Source organism: Budorcas taxicolor, chromosome 9 (assembly GCF_023091745.1).
Source record: "Budorcas taxicolor isolate Tak-1 chromosome 9, Takin1.1, whole genome shotgun sequence".
NCBI classification, from domain to species: domain Eukaryota; kingdom Metazoa; phylum Chordata; class Mammalia; order Artiodactyla; family Bovidae; genus Budorcas; species Budorcas taxicolor.
In genome coordinates this window covers 90,823,588-90,836,306 of record NC_068918.1, presented here as the reverse complement: position 1 = coordinate 90,836,306, position 12,719 = coordinate 90,823,588, and positions in this window count along the sequence as shown.

Below are 12,719 nucleotides of genomic sequence, written 5' to 3'. Positions count from 1 at the left end.
CCATGGTCCCTCCAGTCCTCTGGGGAAATCTCCCTTCATCTCTTCTGGATCTGGTGGTTTGCTGATGGTCTCTGGTGTTCCTTGGCTTGTCGCCACATCTCTCTATCTTCCCATGGTCTCATTTTAGTAAGGACACTAGTCATATCAAATTAAAGGTTCACCCTACTCTGGTATGACTTCATTTAACTAGTTATATTTGCAATGATCCTACTTCCAAATAAGGTCACATTCCAACTTTGAGGAGCACAGTTCAACTCATAACAAGGCCAATGGGGATGAAAAAGGCATCTGATACAAAAATTCAGTCAGATTAAGATATAAAAATAAAATCAACAATAATATCAGCATACTATAAAAGATTCAGTTAAACAAGATAAATCTGAAGAAAAGAATGATATTGGAAAACCAGTTGGCAGCCATTAAAACCATCCCAGAGTGATGCTGGGATTGCACATGGGATTGTTTGTAATATTCACACTGTAAGCGAGACACTAAACTGTATTCTATAGCCAGCAAAGCTGAGATCCAATAACCTAATAGATAATAAATTGAATATCTATTTTCTTTTGTCATATTTGCAACAAAAGCTGTTCAATTATAAAAACAAGAAGTTAAAATTCTATGCAGTATGTGCTTTGCTTTTATACTTATGTGATTATATCTAAGCACAAACGATGACAAGCTTGGAAAATAATTTAAAGATGTTAGTACTAACATGGGTTGGCGTGAGCTAACCCATGCATCTCTGTTCCACTTCTACAAGCTATTGATTTGCAAACTGTATCAGTTAGCTTCTCAATTCTGTCACTTGCTGGATTCATTTTCATGGATATCTTTGTCTCTGTAGCCAAAGTGATCAGACACAGCTCTTGGTTTGGTTGTTACAGCTGTTTTAAGAGGCAATTTGGACCACTGTGGAGTTAAGGGTAATCACTTGTAAGAACCTTAGAAGCATCTCAGAAAACACACAAAAAAATTCTGCGACAAGATTATCTGAAGGTGGTTGCGGACCACTGCCTGTGGGGGATCTCTTGAGTGTGTCTGTTGCAGCCAGATGTTTGTGTTTTCACAACATTAAGCTACGGAAAACAGTGAGAGAGAAGGCAGGAGCTAGCTGCAGCAGGGCAGAGCCCTAAGCATTAATAAAGCCAACCCACACTCCAATAGCTCACAGGGCCTTTGTGAATCAAACGCTACTCTAAAACCATTTGCAAAGCTGAGTTAATAGCCTTAGAATCTCCCATGTTTTTCTAGGAAAGGAAAAATAATTTAACGACATCTTTGGGGTTTGCTTTGCCTTCTATAAATCCTACAAGTTTTGCTTTCAAAGAAGCTTTTCCAAGCTTGCAGGGTTATTAAGCAAATAGGGACCCATTCTTCTGTAAAACAAAAAGCTTAAGTTTCTTAGAAACAGAAAGCTGCTCTCACCAGAACACACATCTGATGCACTAATTTGATGGGTATTTTCATCTTCAGGAATCCAAGGCCTAGGTCTGCTTTTAGACAACAATCAGACAGGGCAGCAAAGAATGAATGGGCACATCGTGTGTCAATCAATTAAAAAAATGAAATAAACAAAGTGAATGAATGAACTCACTTAAAGTGATAGAGTGTTTGCACCAGTGTGGGGAGCAGAAGGGGCCTCTTCATCACTTGCAGGGTGGATCCAACACCCAGGGGACGGATACTGGGAGTTTTGCAGACTCCAAAGCCGGTATGGGATCCGACTGGGAAGAGATCTGTAATTAGTACCTCTAGCTTGAACATCATAGCCCCATGTGGTACAGTTTTCAGTCCAAAGAAATAAAGTGTGCAAATACTAATACTAATAAATTAGATTGGCTTCATGTGATAGAAGAATTTCAGACTCCCACTGGGAAATTTGGGGTACTTGATTTCTACTGGTGCAGACAAGGTGCACCTAAAACGGTAGGTAAAGACAAGATGAATAACTTATAATCTGTGGTCCCAATGCCCCACATCTAGAAGGGAAACCAACAGGTATCAAAACATAAAAGAAAGGCCAAGTATTGGGATGAAGAGCAGAAGGCTATTTTGAACTGAAAAAGCCCAGGATGGCTTTATAATGAAGACAAATTTTGAAATGGGCCCTGAAAGAAGAATAAGATTTTAATATGTACAGAAAAAAAGTGGGAATTCTGGGGTTGAAGGAATTTTATGAACAGGCAAGGCAGTGTGGATATTGGTCCACTTATTTGCATGCATTGAAATCAGAGTCAGTAAATTTTTCCTGTAACTGGCCACATAATAAATAATAAATTTAGGCTTTGAAGTCCACTTCTCTGGGGGTTGCTTTGTCTTGTATAAATCTTAGAAGTGGTCTCTGTTGCAGCTACATAACTCTGCCATGGTAATGGGAAAGCAACCTAAACAATATAAAAACAGTGAGCATCAAAAAACAAAATGAACATGACTATGTTCCAAAAAGTTGTTATAAAACAGATGTCACATAGCTACAGTTTACTACCTATAAACTCCATGAGGACAGGAATTTTTGTCTGTTTTGTTCACTAATTTATTCCAAATACCTAGACAGTGCCCAGCTCATGGTCAATAAACTTTGCTTTTTATTGAGATATAATTGACATATAGCATTATATTACTTTCAGAAATGTAACACAATGATTAGATATTTGCATATACTGTGAAATTATTACCACAATAAGTCTAGCTAACACTAGCTAAATGATAAATAAATGAAAAAAAAAAACAAAAACACCACGAATCTGGGCAAATGAAATAGGACCATATCTGAGAACCATTGACTGTCATCCTGAGGTGTAGTTTTATAGCACAGCTAACAAGAAACCACTAAGGTTTTCTATAGTGTAATTACTCTCTGCATTTCAGAATGTCATTTGGCAGATAAGATTGATGGATGGAAAAGCAGAGCTATTTGAAGCAGAAAGATAGGCTGACATATCACAATCCATATAAGAGAGAAGAGATTCTGAACTAGGATGTGGGGTGTTAGGCATAAGTAAAATACAAGTTTTAGAGACTTAACCTCTAAAATGCAGCCATGTGCTGAAATTTAGAGAAAAGCCTTTAAAATAATTATTGGTGACTGGGAGGAGCATTAGAGAAGGAAATGGCAACCCATTCCAGTATTCTTGCCTGGAGAATCCCACAGGCAGAGGAGCCTGGTGGGCTACAGTCCATGGGGTTGCAAGAATCGGGCAGGACTTAGTGGCTAAATCACCACCAGCAGGAGCATAGCTAGTTCATTCTGTAATTCACAGAAGCCAGAATACTTTCAAGGAGAATGGAAAAAAAAAGTCAAATATAGGTGAAAGTTGAGATATCCACCTATAAATGCCATGAGCTATAGGTTAGCGTAAAGTTAGTTCATTAGAATGTTCTTCTTCTGAGTAAGAATGAAATGTAACAGATGTTCTCATGTGATTATCATTGACTTCCTCTACCCACAGGAGACTCCCTTGTAAGGCATTTCGAAGGTGGTTCCCAAATTTCTGCTTAGGTAATACAGCTCAAAACAGGACCACAGTGAGAGCCAGGGACCTCTATTGAAATCATTTCTGTCTTGCACATGTTACCTGTCAGATATCTACTTTATTTAAGCAACTTTTTTTTTTTTCAAAGAAGTGATAAAAGTAGCAATTGACTTGAGTTTTCATGAAGTCTACATTTATGGAGCAGGACATGCTTTGACATTTGAGGTCACAAGCTGGACCAAAAATAAAGTTTTACACTCTCTACCATATGAATCACCAGCACAGAGGCTAATGACAAATGTCACTGATAAGTGACTTGTGTCCAGGAAGGAGCCCTCAGGGGACAAAGAGTACATGCAGTTGCAGTTTTATTTATGATTCTATTTCTAAAACATTATTCTCTGTCATCACAATTGCAAGAAGAAACACTGATGAGAAACACAATGAAATTAGGTCAGAAATTAAAGAATGAATTTGGTCCTATAGAAGACAAACAAAGGAAAACTTAGAAATCTAAGAAGGGAATCAAGATTCAATGCCCCTGATTCTTCCAGTAGAATCACAACTGTTTGCTCCTTTTTCTAGATTTTCATCATCAAAATGTTGTCCTGAATATTCTATTTTCTAGAGAAAAGTTAAATATTCACATTGTTACAGGGGCCAAACAGATAACATCATTGTGGGCAAAGTAGGCCAGAAGTAACAAAATGATGAAAAAGGTCAGCGTGAACAACCCATGTCCACATGACAGACCAAGGGCTGAAACTGCGGTTCAGTTCAGGCAGAATGTGTTTTTATGCCCCTGGCTCTTGCAGTTTTTACACAAGGCAAGACAAATGCATGTTTCATCTGAAATCTATGAATGTTTAAATATTGTTAATTAATTAATATCTCAATGTGCTGGGTCCAAAAATTATCAGTGGTCCTCAGTTTGCTGTCTCCTATTTCGAATCATTTTTTTTGTGAGAAATCCTTGATGAATTGTTCAGTGAATCAGTCCTTGATAAACTGATCACTATTAGCTATTGTTTCAAACAAATGTGTTTATAAGATTTTCATAGGGCTTGATTCAGGGGAGAACAAAAATTATTAGGATACATTAAAGAAAAGAGAATTATTATGGTGCTATTTTTATTCAATAGAAGTGAAATATAGTTTTATTGAATACTGAGATTTATTATGATAGCTAATACTTTTAATAGCTCAGGTGTGTCCAACTCTTTGTGACCCAGTGGACTGTAGCCCACCAGGCTACTCTGTCGCTGGAATTCTCCAGGCAAGAATACTGCAGTGGGTAGCTGTTCCTTTTCCTAGGGGATCTTCCCGACCCAGGGATCAAATGTGGGTCTCTTGTACTGCAGGCAGATTCTTTACCACCTGAGCCACCAGGGAAACACCACACTTTTACTGAACTATGTGTTTTAAGAACTGAGATATAGTAGCATGTTTAATCCTCAGAACAGCCTTGCTAGTAGGGGACTCTTAGGTGAAGTGGAGGTATAATGAGATTACACAATCTACGGCTTTAAAGTGGCAAATCCCCAAGTTGATTGCCAGTAGAATAAGTCCAGTTTCCTGAGCTATAGCCTCTGTATATCCTGGCATGTATTAATCCTGGGACGGCAGAAAGTTACTCAGCCTATCAGATCTGAGTTTTCTAATGGTTAAAATAGGAGTTTATAACCGACTACCCCCAGTTGTGTGGATAAAAGTAGATAATATAAATGAGATTCTTATATACTACCACACGTTATTTAAACATAAATTGTCACAGACAATTTGGTACAGTATAGGGTGCTTAGCATTGGTAAGACCAAAGGCTATGTCATCATGCTCTATTAAAACAGCTATTATCATCTTTGTAATTCTGCAGCCAAATACTGTACACCAAGTTGGTGAGTGGTCCATCAATGCCTGATTTGATCTTCTTGTTCCACTGGTATCCTTGTATGTCTGCCCCCGGTCTCTCAGTTGTAGCTGACTCTGCAACCCCATGGACTCTAGCCTACCGTGCTCCTCTGTCCATAGGGTTTTCCAGGCAAGAATCCTGCAATGGGTTGCCATTTCCTTCTCCAGGGGATCTTCCCAACCCAGGGATTCAACCAGGTCTCCTGCATTGCCAGATGGATTCTCCATCATTAGCACCACCTGGGAAGCCCTCACTGGCATCTTTAGAACACTAAATGTTTTAAATAGATGCCGAATATACAGAGGATTGAATGTAATCAATTCTGTAGTACAGTGACATAAAAAGCATAACAAGGCTGCTCAATATTTTTGCTTCGTGAGTCTCCACCCCCTGGCACTACCAGCTATTTGAATTACCAATGACTGAAGAAGTGCCAGAATGCCATCTCTTAGCCTCAGGAGCTTGATGCAATGTCCTACTGAATATGGCAGAGTCACCTTCCACAAGTTGTCAGTCTGTAAATCTGCTGGTAATTATTCCTACTACACCATTTTACAAGTCTAACCATGCTGATTTGCTTTAAAGAGAAAACTGAATTACTAATCAATAGAAGTAGCTAAAGGTGTGATTATTATTACTGCTCTCTGAGGATAATATTTTGCCAGGACTGAGGAGGAAGAGGAAAAATAGACAACTGAACTTCTCGCTCTGTTCAATGTGCTCAAACTCAACTGTATCAATTATAGAGCAAACACAAGGAAAGGCTGAGAATATTTTTTAATGAGCTTCTGATGTCTGAGCCAGAGGAAACCGACAATTTAAATAGAGTCAAGTTTTATGAGACAGCTAGGCTGACAAGATACCTAAATGGTTATCTACAGTGTTGACACCCAAGATAGCTCACCCAGATGGCCGGGTACAGTGGGAGGAAACCCATAGCAGGGAGACAGTTGCCACAGAGTTGTCCTCTTCGCCTTCCCACACCCTTCCCAAAGGATGACCATTCAAATAAGCTAATGTTACAAAACCACTTAGCTCAGTGTAGCATGCAGTCAGTAATGGCTGTGGTTATTATTAACTCAAGAAGCCAGAAACATAGACCGGGTCATCTGAAAAACAAGAATAACATCCTTTAGTCATTAGGCCAGGTTTTGAGCTAAGTGATTGTCAGGAAGAGGCATTGTGACTCTTTGCGGAATGCGAACAATTACTTTATTTAATAGATGACCAGTGCAATTTCTTTGCATGAAGCAGGGCAATCAAAGCTGGTACTCTAGGACAACCCAGAGGGAAAGGGTGGGGAGAGAGGTGGGAGGGGGGTTCAGGATGGGGGGGACACATGTATACCTGTGGCCAATTCATGTCAATGTGTGGCAGAAACCATCACATTATTATAATTATTTTCCAATTAAAATAAATAAATTTTTAAATAAAGAAAAAATTGGGAAGAGATAAATAATAGCGCACCGTTATATATTATTTCTGCCATATGGAACAATAGATTAAACCTTAAGCATAAAATGTAAAGAAATTATTGTTGATACATTTTTTAAAATAAAAGAAATCTTACTTTTTGGATCATACAAAGAGCAATAAAACAGCCTTGCAGTTCAGATTATGAGTACCGTATGTTCTCTGCCGTTGTTGTTTAGTTGCTGAGATGTGTCCCACTCTTTTGCAACCCCATCGGTTGCAAAGGTGACCAGGGTAAGTCGCCTTCCTGTGTCCACACTCTGTAATTCACATCATCCCTCTCTCTCCTCCACCAAGAAGCAGAGTTTCTCTCCCCACTCCATCGATCTGCTCTGGTTGTACCATTTCTGTTCATTCTTAGGAGTCTTGTCAATTTCACTCCCTCTCTTGGAAACTCTTCTGCCACCAGAGCAGCCCTCACTGACTGCGAAGGCTGGGAGGCCAGTGTCCAGGCTGATGATGACCTCTACCAGCCAACTTGCCAGCTGGCCTAAGATATTTGGAAGATTTCAGCCCAGACTGGAAGAACCACTCATCTGAGTTCAAACCAGAACAGGAACCTAAATAAGGCTTACCCCCTTCAAGCCATAAGCTTTAAGATGGTTTATTTTCCAACAAAAGCTGATGATCTGTTTTTTCTCAGGCTGGAAAACTCAGTGAAACCGAGTTCAGCCTCCATAGTACCTGAACTATGTCAGGTTCAACTTGTCAGCTGAACCTACTGACAAGCCCTGACTTTCCACAGGCAGCGACAGATCAGGACAACTAGATACGGGCCAAGAATGGTCTCGATTGTAAAGGGTCAGTAAGTGATGTTCTGTCATTGATCCCAGTATATCAATTACTAAACACAAAGAAGTCCTGAAAATGTTGAATGGAGAGGTTCCAGATTTCTTCACTCGAAAGGCTTGGATATCCTTGGAGATACACTTCAAATCACTGTCATAACTTGACGTGAACAGGGATACTGAAAATAGTAACTAAAGATGAAGCTAAGCTCATCGATTAGTAAGTTGAGGGTGTATGTGTTTCTCGGAGCACTTTCTTCTCCCTTCAGGGGCATTGGGAATAAACCAAGAACTCAAACCAACAGGGAAACACAATACAGTCTGCTGGTAGAATGATGTTTCTATTTTTGTTGAGTTTAACTGTAGTGATAGGGCGTATTCATTTGTAAAGTTTGCTGTAACAAAGCACTACTGAATACAGAATTTAGGCAATGGATATTTATTTTCTCACAGTGTTGGAGACTAGAAGTTCAAGATCAAGCTGTCAGAGGGTTTCATTCTTTCTAGAGCCTCTGTCCTGCTTTCTACCTGAGTCTTTACCTCATTTATCAACCACAAGCATCTGTGTTCAAATGTCCTTTTCTTATGAAGACACCAGAGGTTATTAGAATCCATCCTAGTGACTTCAATTGAAATTGCTACCTCTTTAAAGACTCCATCTACAAAACAGTCACATCCTGAGATTCTGAGGGTAGAACCTTAACTTATGACTTTTGAGGAACACAAGGCAAACAGTAAATACTAAATGCACAGCAAAAAAAAAGGCTAAAAAGAATGAAAGGATCTACAACTCCACAATGTGAAACTGTCAGTGGTTTTACTTTTTAAGACTCAGGTAGTTCAAACACACATTATTTGTTCCACAAAGCAGAATAAAATGAACCTTATTTCCTACATAAGGCAAGAGATAATAAACACTGCAAGCACTTAAATAGACCTGGTAGGGAAGAACGTGTTGTTGTTGTTTAGTTGCTAAGTCATGTCCGACTCTTTTGCCACCTCATAGACTATAGCCTGTCCAGCTCCTCTGTCCATGAATTTTCCAGGCAAGAATACTGGAGTGGGTTGTCATTACCTTCTCCAAGGGATATTCCCTACCCAGAGATCAAACCCCCATCTCCTGCACTGAAGACAAATTCTTTACCACTTAGCTACATGGGAAACTCCCAAGAGAAGAATGTTCTATTGCCTTATTCTTTTTTATGTTTGTATTTTTAAACAAAGAATATTTAACTATAATTTACATACAGTAAAATTTACCCATTCAAAATGTATAGTTCTATGACCTTTGGGCAAATTGTTTATCAGCATAACTACCACCACGATCAAGATATAGAATATTTCCATCCCCCAAAAGTCCCCCATGGCTCTTTGAGATCCATCTTCTAATCCCTGGTACAAAGAAACCGTTCTTTTGTAAAAGTGTCTACCAAAACATTTTGCCTGTTTTTTCTTCTGTCATTTGTCTTATTTTGGAATTGTAATAGTTGTTTACATGTCTGGACCACTTGTAAGATGTACATACTGTGAAAATTTTTTTCTAATTCTTGAAGATATGGGAATACGAGTTCCTCTTACCCGTCTCCTGAGAAACGTGCTTGCAGGTCAAGTAGCAACAGTTAGAACTGGACATTGAAAAATGGACTGGTTCAAAATTGGGAAGGGAGTACATCAAGGCTGTATATTGTCACTCTGCTTACTTAACTTATATGTAGAGTACATCATGCAAAATGCCAGGCTGAATGAAGCACGAGCTGGAATCAAGATTGCCGGGAGAAAAATCAATAACCTCAGATATGCTGATGACACCACCCTAATGGCCAAAAGCAAAGAGGAGCTAATGCACCTATTGATGAAAGTGAAAGAGGAGAGTGAAAAAAAAACTGGCTCAAAACTCAGCATTCAAAAACCTGAGATCATGGCATCCGGTCCCATCACTTCACGGCAGACAGATGGGGAAATAGTGGAAGCAATGACAGACTTTATTTTTTCGGGCTCCAAAATCACTGCAGACGGTGATTGCAGCCATGAAATTAAAAGATGCTTGCTCCTTGGAAGAAAAGCTATGACCAATCTAGACAGACATTTCAAAGCAGAAACATTACCTTGTTGACAAAGTTCCGTCTAGTCAAAGCTATGGTTTTCCCAGTGGTCATGTATGGATGTGAGAACTGGACCATAAAGAAAGCTGAATGCCAAAGAACTGATGCTTTTGAACTGTGGTGTTGGAGAAGACTCTTGACAGTCCCTGGAATAGGAGATCAAGCCTGTCTATCCTAAAGGTAATCAATCCTGAATATTCATTGAAAGGACCGATGCTAAAGCTGAAGCTTCCATACTTTGGCCACCCGATGTGAAGAGCTGACTCTTTTGAAAAGACCTTGATGCTAAGAAAGATTGAAGGTAGGAGGAGAAGGGATGACAGAGGATGAGATGGTTGGACGGCATCACCGACTCAATGGACATGAATTTGAGTAAATTCTGGGAGATGGTGAGGCACCGGGAAGTGTGGCGTGCCACGGTCCATGAGGTCCCACAGAGATGGACGTGGCTGAGTGACTGAACAACAGCAACAATCCTTGGCTTGCCTTCTCATCGTCTTAAAGCTGTCTTTTGAAGAACATAAGTTTTTAATTTTCATTAACTTCACTGCCTCAACTTTTTCTTTTATGGTCATATGTTTGTGTTCTAAATTATACTTATTTCCTCTCCTATTATTTCTCCTAGAAGTTACATATTTTTATTTTTTACATTTAGGTCTATGATCCATTTCAAGAAAGTTATGTTTAAAATAAGAAAGTTTGCAGATTTATAATTGTTCCAGCTCCATTGTTGAGAGGCCTATCCTTTCTCCATTGAATTATCTTGGCACCATTGTGAAAAATCATTTGTCCATGTATATGTGGGTCTATTTCTGGACTTCATGCTGTTCTGTGGAGCCACATGTTTCTTAGTATACCAATAGTGCATAGTCTGAATTATTGTAGCTTTATAGTCTTAAAATGGGTTAATCCAAGCCCTACAACTTACTGTTTCCTTTCATGTCTTTCAGCAATTTTAGATTCTTTGTATTTTCATAAAACTTTTAGACTACTTTTATTTTAAAATTGATTTCCATGAAGTCACAAATTTTTGGACATATCTGAATGGATCTAGATTGTTATTTTGCTTTCAAATACTTCTTACATTTAGTTTTGTCATTAAAAAAAAAAAATCTATATTATCCTAGGGGCTTCCCAGATGGCACAAATATAAAGAATCTGCCTGCCACTTCAGGAGACATAAGAGACAGGGGTTTGATCCATAGGTCACGAAGATCCCCTGGAGGAGGAGATGGCAGCACACGCCAGTATTCTTGCCTGGAGAATCCCATAAATAGAGGAGTCTGGCAGGACTCCAGGGAGTCACAAAAAGTTGGCCACAACTGAGCACATATAATCCTAAGAATATTCTGAGTTGTTAATAGATACAAATTTCCTGTTGTAATATCTTATTTGTAAATTATAACTTTTTCTGATTATAAATATACTTATCTCCTTGCTATATTTTATATTTTATTAAACTGCCTTTTCCTAGTTATCTTTGCTCCATCCTTTTCCCAAGAGATTATCTCTCAAAAGTAACATATTGTTGGACATTTTCTTGTAATCTGACAGCTTTCATCTTTTCATAGGATAATTTACTTATTTTCACTTGTTCTGATTTGGTTTCATGTTTTCTTCTGTTTCATCAAATAGTTGAAGAATGCCTACGCTTTCCTTTATTTCAGGTAATCTCAAAAGGACCAGAAATGGTCCAAATCAACTTTTTTTTTTTTCCCAAATCAACTTTTTAATACTTTATAATTTACTACAGAAAACTGACATGAGAACTGACATGAATTTCATACAAATCTCTGATATTTGTGAAGTTTTTATAGTTTAAAAATGACTGTCAAAAATATTAACTCTTTTCATTCTTCTTCTTATTATTTTATCTCCATTTTACCCTTGATGAATTCAAGATTTCAAGAGGTTTATTGACTTGTTAAGGTCACACAGTCAGTAATTATGGAGTGGAGAACCACATATTTTACTGTCTTTTTTTATAGTTCTACTGTATATTACAATTATTTTCAATGTATATAAATAAAGATTTTTAGTCAGAGTTTCAATATCAAACTCTCAAAAAAAAAATAGAATGAATATATAGAGAAGTAGAAGGATAAAGGATACTTGAAAACACTATGAGCCAATTCGACATAATTAAGGTTTATACAATTTGCACACAGCAGTAAGATACAAACTCTATTCAAGTTCCCACAGACTATGAACTAGGAGACACTGGTGCATATCCAGAGACTTAAGGTGCAAAAGTTCATAGTCTAAAGGTATTGAAATCCTACAGAGCCTGTTCTGTAACGAGTGTGGAATCACATTAGAAATCAATATCAAAAGATATTTGAAAATAACTCACTTATTTTCAAGTGTAATGTGACATTTACCAACAGAGATCTTTGACTTAGCCTCACTAAAGTTAGAAAACTGAAACACACACACACACACACACAGAGTATGACTGCAAAAAAGAAAGCATTTAATTAAGAAATTAACATCAAAATGAGAAGTTCATATCAAAGATACTTTTAAAAATCTCATGTATTTGGAAATTAAATGTCCACATTTAAATGATGGGTATTTTTAAAAAGCCACAACGAGAAAAATTAGAAAATATTTGTAATAGAATAAAATAGAAAAGAGAATTTACCAAACGCTTTTCTTAATTTTTAGAAAAGAAAAGCCAGAATACTTTGATTCTTCCCACTCTACCATAATCAGGAGCGAGGGCTGGGCCAGAGGCATATCTACCTGGTCCCCAGTCCTGACTCTCCGCTCTGGATGGCCTTTTCCCTTCACATGCGTGGTCACTGGTCACCCCCAGGCCTCACTCTGACCTCAGCCAATAGAGAAGGAGCGACTTCATCTGATTGCCTAGCTTGGCTAAGCCATTCACCTCTGCCTCCTTCTCTGATCATAACTGCTGCCCACAGAGAATATCCTCTCCTTGGTCACCTGGCATTGAGTACATGAGTCT